This window comes from Python bivittatus, unplaced genomic scaffold, assembly GCF_059951505.1.
Source record: "Python bivittatus isolate LINGU-HERP-01145 unplaced genomic scaffold, Pbiv_v1 ctg000190_np1212, whole genome shotgun sequence".
Taxonomy (NCBI): Eukaryota; Metazoa; Chordata; class Lepidosauria; order Squamata; family Pythonidae; genus Python; species Python bivittatus.
Genome location: NW_028277042.1, coordinates 11501296 through 11514214, shown reverse-complemented (window position 1 = coordinate 11514214; position 12919 = coordinate 11501296). Strand labels below are relative to the sequence as shown.

Sequence of the window (12919 nt, the reverse complement as noted above, 5' to 3'; positions counted from 1 at the left end):
TTGGTTTTTGCCTAAAACGTAAAGTTTCATGTCCAATTATTGACCTTTTGAAGTTTGGCAACCATAAAATTAGAAATATGGCTGTTTGGCTAAGTGATAGCAGTATATTCCTTGATGGACTGCTCTTATTCTTTCTTTCTTGGGAAAAAAAAATGATTTGTGTATCTTATAAAGTCAAAACAGCACCTGTCTATCTATCTGATGCAGATGGGGAAGGGAGATGTTATAACATCTAAATCTTATAGAATAGATGTATATGTTTATCATAATAGTGACTAAAACCAACCAACCTTCCTTCTTTCAGGAATGTCCACAGGGAAGGCAAAAAAGTCGAGATGGCAGCCACATGCAATTGAAGCCCCGTTCTTCCTTATGTGTGTCAGGACATGGCCTCGGCTGCATGGTTATCGCTGCCAACGTGACTTTTTTGACCCCCTTCCCCACAGACATCCCTCTTCCTTCCTTCATTTCAAAATATGATTTGTTTACCTTAAAAAACAACAACCCCAAAGCATCATCTCCATAACGATAAAAATGTGGAAGCAGTGGGAGATATTATACAGTGGATTTATACCTTTCTTAAATAACACCCGGTACTTGAATCAACTGTGATTTGATCAGACAACTATTACTAGTTTGTACAGTAGCTTGCAGAACTCACGGGATCAAAAAAAACAACAAAAAACTAGGACAGAAGCATCAGATGTTAGTGCCATCAGATAAAATCTTTCTGCCATGGGCTATAGGAAAGGAGATCTAACCGCTGCAAACAGAAGCGACACATGAAAACATGGAAAAGTGAGGAATGTAATGTCAAAGGTTCACCTGCTTGAAAGCTAAAAGATATGCAGCCAAACAAGAAACCATCCATTAGAACTAGAAATTATCAGAGCATCTTTGAAATTAATAAAAAGATAAACTATTGCAACTAGGAGAAAGAAGGGTGGTGGAATAGAGGAAGAAATGAAGATATTTATTGACGGATCAAAGGGAGATTCTTTTCATTTGTCCACCCATGCAACATATAACCCACAAGGTATGTAAACAGAAATGGAAACACACATTCACACAGTTCCCTAAGTCATCATGGGGTTTCTTTGCCTTGGTCTTTACATATTGTGCAAACCTAGGCTTGTAGTTTTTCAGCTTGTAGTAACTGAACTCAGCCAATTACAGCTGATTCAATAAATCATAGTAGTTAAGACAGCTGTGACTTAGCAGATACATAGACCATCTTCTCATTCCTCACCCTTGACCTCTATTTGGCCAGAGACATTGTGCTGAACATCAAAATCTTGGGTCATTTGACCTCTCCCCACAACTTCCACGTACAGAAGTTGCCTGGACTCACTGTTGAATCTCATTTCAGCACAGGTGATGGAGTCTTTCCCTTGTATCCAGCCTTTACATTCCAACTCCTCCAAGTCTGAAAACTCATAAAAATATCTACTCCAGTTCTCTTGCCATGCAGACCTGAAGCCAACCTCCAATAGGATCAATAGATACTGAATTTAACAAGCCAAGAGAGGTGGCTCACTAACGTCATATGGCCATGTTCTAGGTGTTCATATCCGCCTCTGGATTGTTTTAAATAAAATATTGCAATTAAACAATAACTTATCTCCATTTGTTCTTTTTCTGGTAGGCAACTGTCACTGACCATATTGTATTCTTATAGGTTCCCAATTGTACCTTGGGTAATTAAGGGCTATTCTATTGTTTACCTATGACAGCAGAGAATTCAGTCCTTATTTTCCTGGAAGACACAATGGCAGATTTCTTTTGCTGACGTACTAGCACCTAGGTATTTATTTCTCATATTGTCCTGAATTAGAGATTGCTCCTCAATTTTATATTTCAGTCCATGTCAAGGGTTGGTCAACAGCTGTAGAAGAAGAAATTAGTTGCTCTTAAAAGGAACCATCCAGTTGGTTGAAAACATCCATTTGTAGAAGGGAAGGATGGATGGAGAAACAGCAGAAGTCAGAGAACTCCTGGAGTGGAATCCAAAGAATATTTGGGTTGCTGGATTTAAAAGGAAAGGGGATGGAAACCGTGGAATATGTTGTGTAAATCTAGCTGCAGAAGGACTTTGGAGGTTAGAAGATAGGATCAAAGGAATCAGATTGCCTCAGGACCATGAGGAAGATTTGGATAGATTGCAGCTTTTAAAACTTTTGGCATAATTCTGAGGAAAAGGACATTTTTTAAAACAAGAATGCTTCGGTTAGAACCAAAGCAGCATTAAATGAATTTCTGGTGATGCTTAAAATTAGATAATTTCTATTCCTACCTAATCCAGGAATGTGAGGTTGCAACTATTTTATAATCCCTACCCTACTTGTATGTCAGAAAATAATAGATTTGTTTAATCTGGTGTAGCAAAACTTCTGTAGCCATAAAGGGACATTGGACTGACTTAGAAGAGCAAGGGAGACTTCGTTTACACATTGTGTTAATTTATAATCTGCTGGGTTTGGCTCTGGTGTAATGTGCTGTGTGAACCTGGCCACTGAAGTTTTCAAACCTGGGTTTATGGTTTAGTATAGTCTGTGAACCAGGCCACTGTAGTTTATTCCACAAACCATTGTTAAAACATACCATGGCTTAGCACAGGGGGTGAACTCAGCTGCAAAATCCAGTTCAGCAATCATAAAGGGGTCCAAATGTTGCATTCTTCCATTTGATAATGAAGTCAACAATGGCAAAGAGGGTGAAAGTGTATTCAATAATCGCGGTAGAAGCAGAGAGATGATGTAATAATAGTCATGTAGCCAATGGAGAGACTATAGTTCTGCTCTTACAGCTGTTGAGATGGCTTTTGACTAGGTGTGAAACCTGAGGCGTAACTTCAGGTGAAGGTGGAGAACAGAAGCACAGAGCAAGTGCCAGGGAAAGAAGGAGATGGGAAGTGCTATGTAATGGGAACTGCTAATTCTACCTTTGGGGGTGTAGATCTGTCATAGATCCCAATGGGCAAAATATTCTTCTTCCCAGGTCTCAGATGTTCAGGACAATGTACTTGGGATTATTCCATATGCTTCTGAGAAAATATCTGGAAGATAGTTCCTATTGGCTGAGGAATAGCAAAGCCAATCTTAGTGTTCGTGACACTGCAGAAAATCCCTAATCCACATTCACTACATGGCCCAAGCAGTGAGAAATGGTAGAAATATTATATGTATATATATAAGGACACATATAAGTCCTGGGTTTAGCTTTAACTTATCCTAGACATGGCCTGGTCTAGCTTTCTAACATTCATTGGAGAGGAACAGCACACACACCCTTGTACACGCAAGAATGAAGCCTATAGATGCAAAGCATAGGATATAGAGCTGTATGGATGACAGAATTAATGTTCTTCTACACATACTGTACTTATACTCCCACAAGACTCCTCTTTGGTCTAGCATAATATTAGTAACCTCTTCTCATTTGGAGATGCAGATGTCACAACCTGCAAAAAGGTGAACAGTGTTGAAGAGCAAAAGTCAAGGGCCAGGATGACTTAAATAGCTCAGAACGTCATGGTGACAGGCAGCAACCGGGGAATTGGACTCGGTCTGGTGAAAGAGTTTGTGAAAATGAACCATCCTCCAAACCATATTTTTGCAACTTGTAGAAACCTGACTGGATCTGAAGCAAAGGTATGTAGAAGGCCAACACTAATTAAACATCATTAAGGTAAGAGTTGGGGTAATATACTGGTGTGGACTTTTGCAGTTGGCATCAATGAAGCACAGTTGACCCAAATATCAAGCCAGGATGCTTTGAATCACAGTCTCTTGAATGATACAATGTGGCTTGGGGTTCAGATCTCATGCTAAGACATACTGAGTGGTTTCACATCTCACACTAAGACCTGTATAACATCGTAGTATGGTTTATCATGAGGTGTAAACCAGGTGAGTTTTCTGGATCAGCAGTACCCTGATAATAGAACTGCCTCGAAGTTTTGGACTTTTCAAACTTTCCAAGGGACTAGAATGCACACTGGAATTTACTTGCCCCTCTGTATCCCCTTTTGGCCAAGCCAAAGCCCAAAACTGGCTTCTAGAAAGAGCAGCTAAAGGCGCAGTCACAGAACTTAAACTGGATGATCTGACCCACCTGGAATTCCAGGACCGACTCTCCTGTGGGCTGATTCACGCAACATACTAAGCCACAGTTTGGCTTCTAACTAACCTCACTTTACCAGTCTGAGGCAGGAACCCTTTACAAAAGTAGATAATGAAGCTGTCTTTCTGTGGTGGAGACTCAGATGTCAGAGCCCCAAGCATAACATAAAAAGTAAGAACACCCTTTCCTTGAACCTCCCAGTTTATATTTACTTAGTCATTGTGTAAAGTCCAGTCATTAGAAGAGTGAGCAAAAGAGTTTATTGGAGTTTATTATTAGTTTCTTTCTGGTGACTGGTTCTAACTAAAGAATTACAAAGATGATTGCTCCTCCAGAACACATTTCTGAGGCCTGTTGGAGCCCTGAGGGAACCCTTTTCAAATGATTGGCAGCACCAAAGGGCTTCTGGGGGGGTGGATGTCTAAGTTTTTGCAAATTCAAACTGTCCCAGAGTATCGGATTTCTATGCCTAAGGAGTGATTGCTGGTTTGAAGCTTCAGAAGTAGCATAACCTGAGCATGGTCCTGCATTCTCTCTGTTCTGATGTTCAGGTTGTAAGTTCCATGCTCCAACGGCATGGAGTGCACCAGCTCCCAACAGGGAAGTATCAGTGGAGTTCTAGACCACTAGTATTCTTCTCCACAAGTCCTTCCAATTCCAGTTTACAGACAAGCATACCAGTTAATATTGTTCTGGATTGTTCTAACACCCATTCCTGCCTGGGAGGAGAAGTGAGAGAGGACATCTGGCCATTGATCATGTGCCTATAGATGGAAGGTTTTAAATGGTCCTTTGATATACATTCAAGCATATCTTTAATCAGTGAAAAAGGATGGAGGTGGGGAACTAAACTAGATTTAAACTTCCTTTAAAATTAATTTAAACATCATCCAGTAATAAACTGGATTTTTTTTTCAAAATGAATTTAACACACACCATGATAATACAAATAAATTTGAATTTAACAATACAGCCATGATAATACAAACAAAAAAGTGTATATAACCAGCTCGTTCTAGTTATGAAAAATACAGTCCTAAACTGGTAATAACTGCTGATAAAATAATCTATTGGGATATTCTGCTATAAAGGGATTGAGATTGTGGAAAACACTTTTTTTTTCTCTTACCCGTTCAACCTGTTCTTCTTAACATTTTCTTTCTCAATTGCAGGCTTTGCAGGATTTGGCTACTAAACACCCCAACGTTCACGTGGTTCAGTTAGGTATGAGATCTTTACTGTCCGGATAATTATTGCAGTGAAAACCACAAAAAGTTTTGTGATATTTTAACACATTTCTTATAGCTTAACATTTCAGAAAAAACAGGCAAACGGTTAGCTTTCGGACTGCAATGATTGAAACAACATAATATCATATCTATAACCATAGATTCCATGGGGACAATATATAAAAATTCAAGTGCAATTAATTCTCAGTTTTTGGATTTGTATACTTGTTTCTTTAGTACAAATGTGGTGATATCAGTTGAGCAGGTGAATAGTTTTTAAATGGAATAAATCTTCCTAAGATTGGTCATGTTTAGAGTTTAGTCGCATATAACCTTGTAGGACAGAGGTCATGATAGTTGACTTTATGAAGGCTCTTGGTTCTGATGGGCTTCCATAGTACAAAAAGTAGATGAGAACTTGACCTGCATATTGTTAGAGATATAGAGACAGACCTCTGGGAATGGGGCTATCCTGTTACCATTTTATGAGATTTATATAATGGTTGCTTTGAAAATGAGAAAGAACCTTACACATTTTGCAAGCAACCACCTGACACCTTTATGAAACAAAGCTGCTAAGATTTCAACAGCTATCTTGAAGGTTGCAGATAATTCATCCTGTTCAATCTTTCTTTGCAAAAGGATAATATGAGGTTATTCAGAGATATTTTAGCAATATAGTCTTCTTACTAAATGGTGGGAGTGGACTCGCTGGATGCAAAAAAGGTCCATGATATGATACGAATTAAATTTTTGGAACAAGTTATAAAAACAATGGATGCCCATCAAACTTTATTTCTTAGCTTAAAATTTATTATTCCACTTCTGCTTGAGTCATTAGTAATGGGACTGTTTCCCCCCATGCTCTTTGAAGTACCATGCGACTCATGAAGGATGTCCCTTACCTGTTCCTAAATTTAATTTGGTATTAAACTCATTGGCTTCTATTATTAGAGAATCTTGTGACATTCATGGTACCCAGGTGGTAGGAACAGAATACACATTATATATTCAGACAATATTATGGGCCCTTTAAACAGTGATAAAAAGCGCTTTACTGAAATGTGTGGTAGTTATACAGCAATATGGTACATATGGGTATTCAATAAATTGGAATAAATCAAGTATTTGATTTATTAATTTACTTATGTACTTAGAAAGGCTTCTATGCTGCCAAATTCCCAAAGGCTCTAAGCAAGTTTCGACAATGCTGAAATATAGGGTTAAAATCCAACATACAAATAGTACTTAATGTTCAGTGATAGCACTAGCTTATGTAACCACCACAGGGCTTCAACTATTCACTGATTTGCAGAACTGATGAATAAAGATCAGCTATGGATGACTGTAATGAATCATGGCATCAATGTATTGATATATGTATGCCTGTAAATATACGTCTTTATGTTTTAGTTTCTTTTTTTTTCCCAACCTATAATTTTGTGTACTCCTTTTCTTTGGTTTCTGCATTTAGTTAATTTAAAAAAAAACTATTAAAAATGACAGCATTATCTTAAATTTTCACAGTAGTCAGTTAGATTTCTTAGGAAATGTGAAAAAAATGAGTGGTGTCTTTTCCTCAGGTTCGGTTACATATTTGGGAGATGGTTATGCCTGGAAATGTGTCCCTTTTGTTACACTTGAGTATTTCAGGTCAGATTACACAGAAAGATTAGTGAAGACATTATTACATGGTTGAAAATACCTATGAGTATATGGGAAGAATAAATGTGAAAATGAGTATTACTTGGGTATATATTCCAAGAGGAATATCTATGTTAATTCCACTTAAATAACTTAAACATTTTTTGTGGTTCCATAATAAAATAATGAAAACACTGGCATAACATCTGCAGTATTTGTAATCTGTCTGTTTTCTCAGAAATTACAGTTCTTTCTCTAGATAACTATTTTTTTCTTTACTTTGGGGAAACTTGGTAAAGTAAATAAAATTTGAGAGTTCTATGTGTGTTGTTTTAATAAATATAAGGAGCATTTTCAAAATGGAAAATAGAAGCTAGGGATGTAAAGGCATGTGAATAATAATAGTAAATAATAACAATAATAATAATGTCGAGCAAATGTGGAAAAAGAAAGTTTGGTGGTGCCAAGAGTAGATGGTGCCCTCAATATCAAAAGATACGGAAAAGTACTTGATACAATCGAAATCTCAAAATACCAGCTACAAAAAACACATTACTAGGAATAGTACATATATCTTTATCTATAGCTATTCTAGATCATTTGGAAGGATCTGATTGTCAAAAGTACCAAATCTAGTCAGAACTATCAGGGAGACTGTGTGTAAAGAATAGTATTGCTTATTTGCGTAATGGTATGTGGGAATGACCTTAGGAGGAAGAGCTGCAGACTAACAACAGTGTGATAAACAAAATTTGAGTCCGAAGGAGGAGGGAATTTGAGTCCAAAGGGAGGAGGGGGTACTTTCAGACTTGCAAGATTCTGTTAATGTAACCTTACCGTATAGATAGAGCTAGTACTCCTGGTTGTTCTTCTTGTCTGGACCACCTCACAAGGCTAACATCAGTCTTCCAAGTTTGAAAGTACCTCTCCCATCCCTCACTTTTACTCTCCTGAAAACTAGGGAGGGTCCCTTCTGAGACGCTTTCGCCACCCCTCCTCCTTCGGACTCAGATTTTGTATATCACACCATTGACTAGGCTGCGGCTGTTCCTCCTGTCTCCTAAGGTCATTTCCACATATCATTACAGTTTGCCTGCACCCATCAAACTAGGAACCAGATTGTCCTATTCATATCTATCCTATTTGCTTTCTTCTGTGCATGGTAGATGTGACAGACCATTCCAGTGTGAAGGCAGCCGTGTCAGTAGTGGAATCCCATCTGAAGGGTCAGGGGCTGAATCTGCTAATCAACAATGCAGGCAGAAATTCCCAAACCCCATTTCTGGAAGATGTGGATCAGCAAGATATGCTTTTGACCTACAACACCAATACAGTGGGACCCCTCCTTATTGTCAAAGTAGGTGTAGTTTAGGGGTTAGGGTGCTGGATTAGAAGCTAAGAGACCATGAGGTCTAATCCAGCCTTAGGCATGGAAGCTGGCTGTGCGACTCTGGGCAAACCATTTCTGAAAATATTACCCAGAAAATTGCAGGGACTTGCCCTTCTAATCATCAGGAATCAGGATTCACTTGGACCATAACAAGAACAACAAAGAGTATCCTTATCTTCTCTCTGTTTGATGATCAGTAGATAAGAAAGTTTAGGCTCATATACAGAACATTTAAATTTCTTTGGAATTGTTTCCTTACAGCAATGCGTATGGGAGAAAGTTCTCTGCAGACATGATGTGTAGAGTTAGGGTTAGGGGTAGTGTTCTGTGGAATTAAGAAGTGGAGAGGGCCAAGTTATTGGCAAGGTCACCTTGGGACAGAAGGACTGAATAGTATTTAGTTAGGAGTGAAGGCAATGGGAGGCAATCAACCACGAAAAGAAATAGAGTTTTATCTCTTATCACTGATACGGAGTAATCAGCAGCTACTAAACATGCCAGTAAGGTTAACCATCAGCCAATGGGATCAGAGGTGGCACCAAGAGAAAGGCATCACTGGGGTAATAAAAGAAGCCAGTGAGAATAGATCTGGATGGGGCCCAGGAAGAACAGAAAATTTACATTCTGGTCTGCTGTCTCATATGCATTTTAGGAATTCTTGCCTCTGCTGAAAAAGGCTGCCAAGGAGACTGCAAGCAAAGACTTGGGAGGCAACAAAGCAGTTGTCATCAACATCTCTTCGTTCATTGGCTCCATCGGACAGGGTTTTACTACCACAATAACCCCAGTTCCTCCATTGTATGCATACCGCGCAAGCAAGGTAACTCAGAAATTCTGTTATTCTGAGCGTAACCAATGGGACAGTCCAGAACATCTCCAGCCATCCTGCCTGCCAATCTCTGCTTCCAGTAGCCTTCGATCAATGTAAAGTCTCTGCCACTTGAAACTGGCCCTGGGACCAAAGGTTCAGAAGTTGTGTGCCCCGCAGGGGAAAGACTTGTTAAAAAATGGCTTTCTTTTGTAGGCAGCTCTGAACATGATCATGGCCTGCCTTGCAGTGGAACTGAAAAAAGATGGAATTTTATGTGCTTTGATCCATCCTGGATGGGTGAAAACAGACGTGGGATCAGAAGAGGTACTATAACGGGGCAGGGAATATGTATATTCTCAAAAAAATCTGATAAAGTGATAACTGATTCCACTTCAAGTAATGCAAGCACAACGGAAGGAATGCACCGTGAAGAATCAATCTCATAGTTAGGGTTATTTCCGATGGAGGTTTCCTAAAGCTATGAATCTGAACCCATTGACAATACTCCCACGACCCATTACAGGTAGTCCTCACTTAACAGCCATTTGTTTAGTGACTATTTGAAGTTACAACAGTGCTAAAAAAGTGACCAGTTGTGGTGCCTGAAGTTATGATTGCCCCAGCATCCCCGCAGTCATGTGATTGCGATCTGGGTGTTTGGCAATCAGCTCACACTTACGACAGTTGCAGTGTCCTGGGGTCACGTGACTGCCATTTGCAACCTTCCGGCAAGCAAAATCAACGGGGAACTGCATGATTCGCTTAATGACTGTGTGATTCACTTAATGACTACAGCGATTCGCTTAATGATCGCCGCAAAAAAGTTTGTAAAATTGGGTCCAATTTGCTTAACAACTGCTTTGCTTAACAACCAGTTTTCTGGTCCCTATTGTGGTCTTTAAGTGAGGACTGTCTGTAAACCAACCATACTTGAACCTAGTATGTAACAGGACCCCAGCCAATGAGCTTTACACTTCAGCGTGTCAGGTCAACAAGCACATAATGTTAATTTAGTGACTCATGGCTGTATGAGCCATGAAGAACTCTTCTGTGAAGAAAGCCACCAGAAAGAAAAAGAATATAAGAAATGGGGAGGGAAGATGGGTGGACTATAGGGGGAGGACAACCTACAGCAATCTACCCCTTCATTTTCCACCCAGGTGTTACAGTGAAGGCGTCTCTCTTTCTCTTTGCCCACTCTAGAGTTGTGGCAGTCTAGACTCAAGTTTACCCTTTTGCCTTCCATTGGTGAGAATTCCTAATATGAGGAAGTTCAAATTGTAGAGATAGGCATGGAGATGGTGGAACTTGGTCACGAGTCTATCCTAGAGTTGTCTGCACCTCTCCCTTTGCCATTGATCCTATGATTGACAGGAAAATGAATTTTCTGTGGCTGACTGGATGGAATCATGGACTCCTGGTGGATGATCTTGTGTTAGCTGACATCTCCTTCAAGTTGAGTTTGACTCCTGGTGATTAGATAGGCAGATCTGTATTATTCTATCGGCCATGGTATGCAAATATTTTGCTATTGCCTTCTGAGATTTTTTTTAAAATGTCCAGTCTAGTCTGTAGTCCATACACTAACCAGGTATATAGCTTTTTCAAAAGCAGCCAAGACTGACCAGATGCTCTCACTAGTGTGATGGATAGTGTATAAATGAGGGCCACCTTTTAAAAACATTTCTCAGAAAGGAAAGACTGCCAGAGGATCCCTTTGAGGTTCCAGAGCTGCTCTTTGATGGAGCTGCTCTTCAGAAGATCCTGTGTGTTCTTTGCTGACTTTGAAATATGGTACTCCAGCCTTGCTATATTTTGGGCCGGTCTGTTTTGCTAATGTGCTGTGTGTGTGTGCCCAGATTGCAGACTCAAGGCCTGTCTTTAGAACGAGCCCATTCAGAACTTAGAGCTCTGCACTTGCGGGACCATAATCCAGCCTCTTCTTCCCCTGCAGGCCCCTCTGATGGTGCAGAACAGCGTCGAGGGTATGCTGAAAGTCATTGCTAATTTAAAGTCATCATCGTCTGGCGCCTTTCTGGACTGGGAGGGGAACGAAGTGGCCTGGTGAACACAACAAGCATCTTTGACCTTCTTGCTGGGGAGAAGTGCCAGACCTTTGTGAACTGGAAGAAGAGAACTTCCCTCTGGTTTCTCCTGCTCCTAAACGCAACGTGACGGCTTCACTGCCTTTGTCATCAATAAACGCACCATGGTCACAGAAAATCTTGCCACAACCTTTTCGTCCCAAGTGCCATGTATAGGAAGGTTCTCTCCCGCGCGCGTACCCACTTGCCCTGGATGCTGTTGCTGTTTATTTGTGGAGGGCAAAGACTGGTTCATTCCTCTCTTGGTTTTCTTTTCCAAGCTGTTGGGATCCATGGCACAAACAGTTAGACAGAGGCTTTCTACAGTGGGCAGGAAATGGACTTCTGTCCTTGACAATTTAACCATAGGATGAGAAATAGCGGGGCAGAACGCTCAGTCCCTTCCTCACCTTTCTTTTGCTGCAGGAATGTGCAATGGGAACTAAGCACCAGAGAAAACCAGAATGCAAAAAGGACAGCCTTTGGGCCACGTGGATGTTGGATATGGCCTGTGACACCCCTTGACTCCAAGATCCAACTTTCCTCACTCATCTGCCACTGCGATTCTCACTTGCTCTCCACTCCAGTCCTTCTCTCTGCCTTTTTTTCTTCTCTCTCTCTCTCTCTCTCTCTCTTTTTCAACCCTTTCTAGTTCCTTCACTGTGCTTTCTCCTGATATGGTCACAAGCTTCTCTGACCTCCCAGTGCCACCTGCCCCAATACCCACTCCCTCCTTCATTTTTAATTCATAGAGGAATCAACAGCTCTCTCTTTAAAAACAGAAAGTGATTTCTCTCCCCCACTCCCTGCCTTTTGTTCTTGACTTAAATAGGGAGGGATATATGCTCTGCTGTAGAAAATCTCCCCAAATGCAGCCTGTACAGGAATATGGATTGGGTCAAAGTCAAGCAAAGCAGGATTGGCAAAACAAACAGCTTTGAAGTGGAAGCAAAGGTAAACAGAAGGACAGCAGGAAAAGTAGGGGTGGTTGTTTCCTTCTGGTTCCTTGCTAGCACTCCTGATCTTCCAGGTTTCTGCTGGAAGGAGCAACTGAAATGGCACTGATGTTCTACATAGAAGCAGTATAACATTTATGTCTGTGCATCTCAGCAAGTCCCAGCCATCCTAGTAAGAGGACATAGATAAATGGTGGGGAAGGGACATTCCTCCACCCTTCCCCCTCTCCCTTCCCTTTCCAGCAGCAAACAAGGGAAAAGAACCCAATTACTGCAAAGTTTCACATTGCCTGGGAAGCTGGGAGTGAGACCAACATTTTGATGCCTAAAGCCACTTCTTCCTGATTTAGTTTTACAGTAGTTTTTGGATCCATATCTAAGGTGGCAGGTTTAGAAGCATCATAAAGTATGTCAAATTGGGTGGGTAGTGGGCAGGAGGAAGCACAAGTGCCTTCACATCTCAGTTGACCCTTGGAGATGCTTTTCCCTAGCCTACAGTCTTTGACACCTTAAATGCAAGTGTCAAGGACTGGCCAAAAACACGGAGGGCCTATTTTCCCTAGTTGTTCTTCCCGCTGTGCTCTTGAGAGACCCATCCAACGATATGTCACAGAAACAATGCATCAAGATCTGCTCTTCCCAGGGAAAGGAACAGGTGCCATAGCCCCAGGGCAAATGAAGAG

General features: G+C 40.7%; 1 long non-coding RNA gene across 1 annotated transcript; it reads left to right on the top strand.

Annotated features, from left to right (window-relative positions):
* Window positions 1-3451: 3451 nt before the first annotated feature.
* LOC112540535 (uncharacterized) lies at window positions 3452-9124 on the top strand. The gene is made up of 3 exons (XR_015795269.1): window positions 3452-3650; window positions 5295-5346; window positions 9038-9124. It is a non-coding gene; the product is annotated as an uncharacterized LOC112540535 (long non-coding RNA).
* The last annotated feature ends 3795 nt before the right edge of the window (window positions 9125-12919 follow it).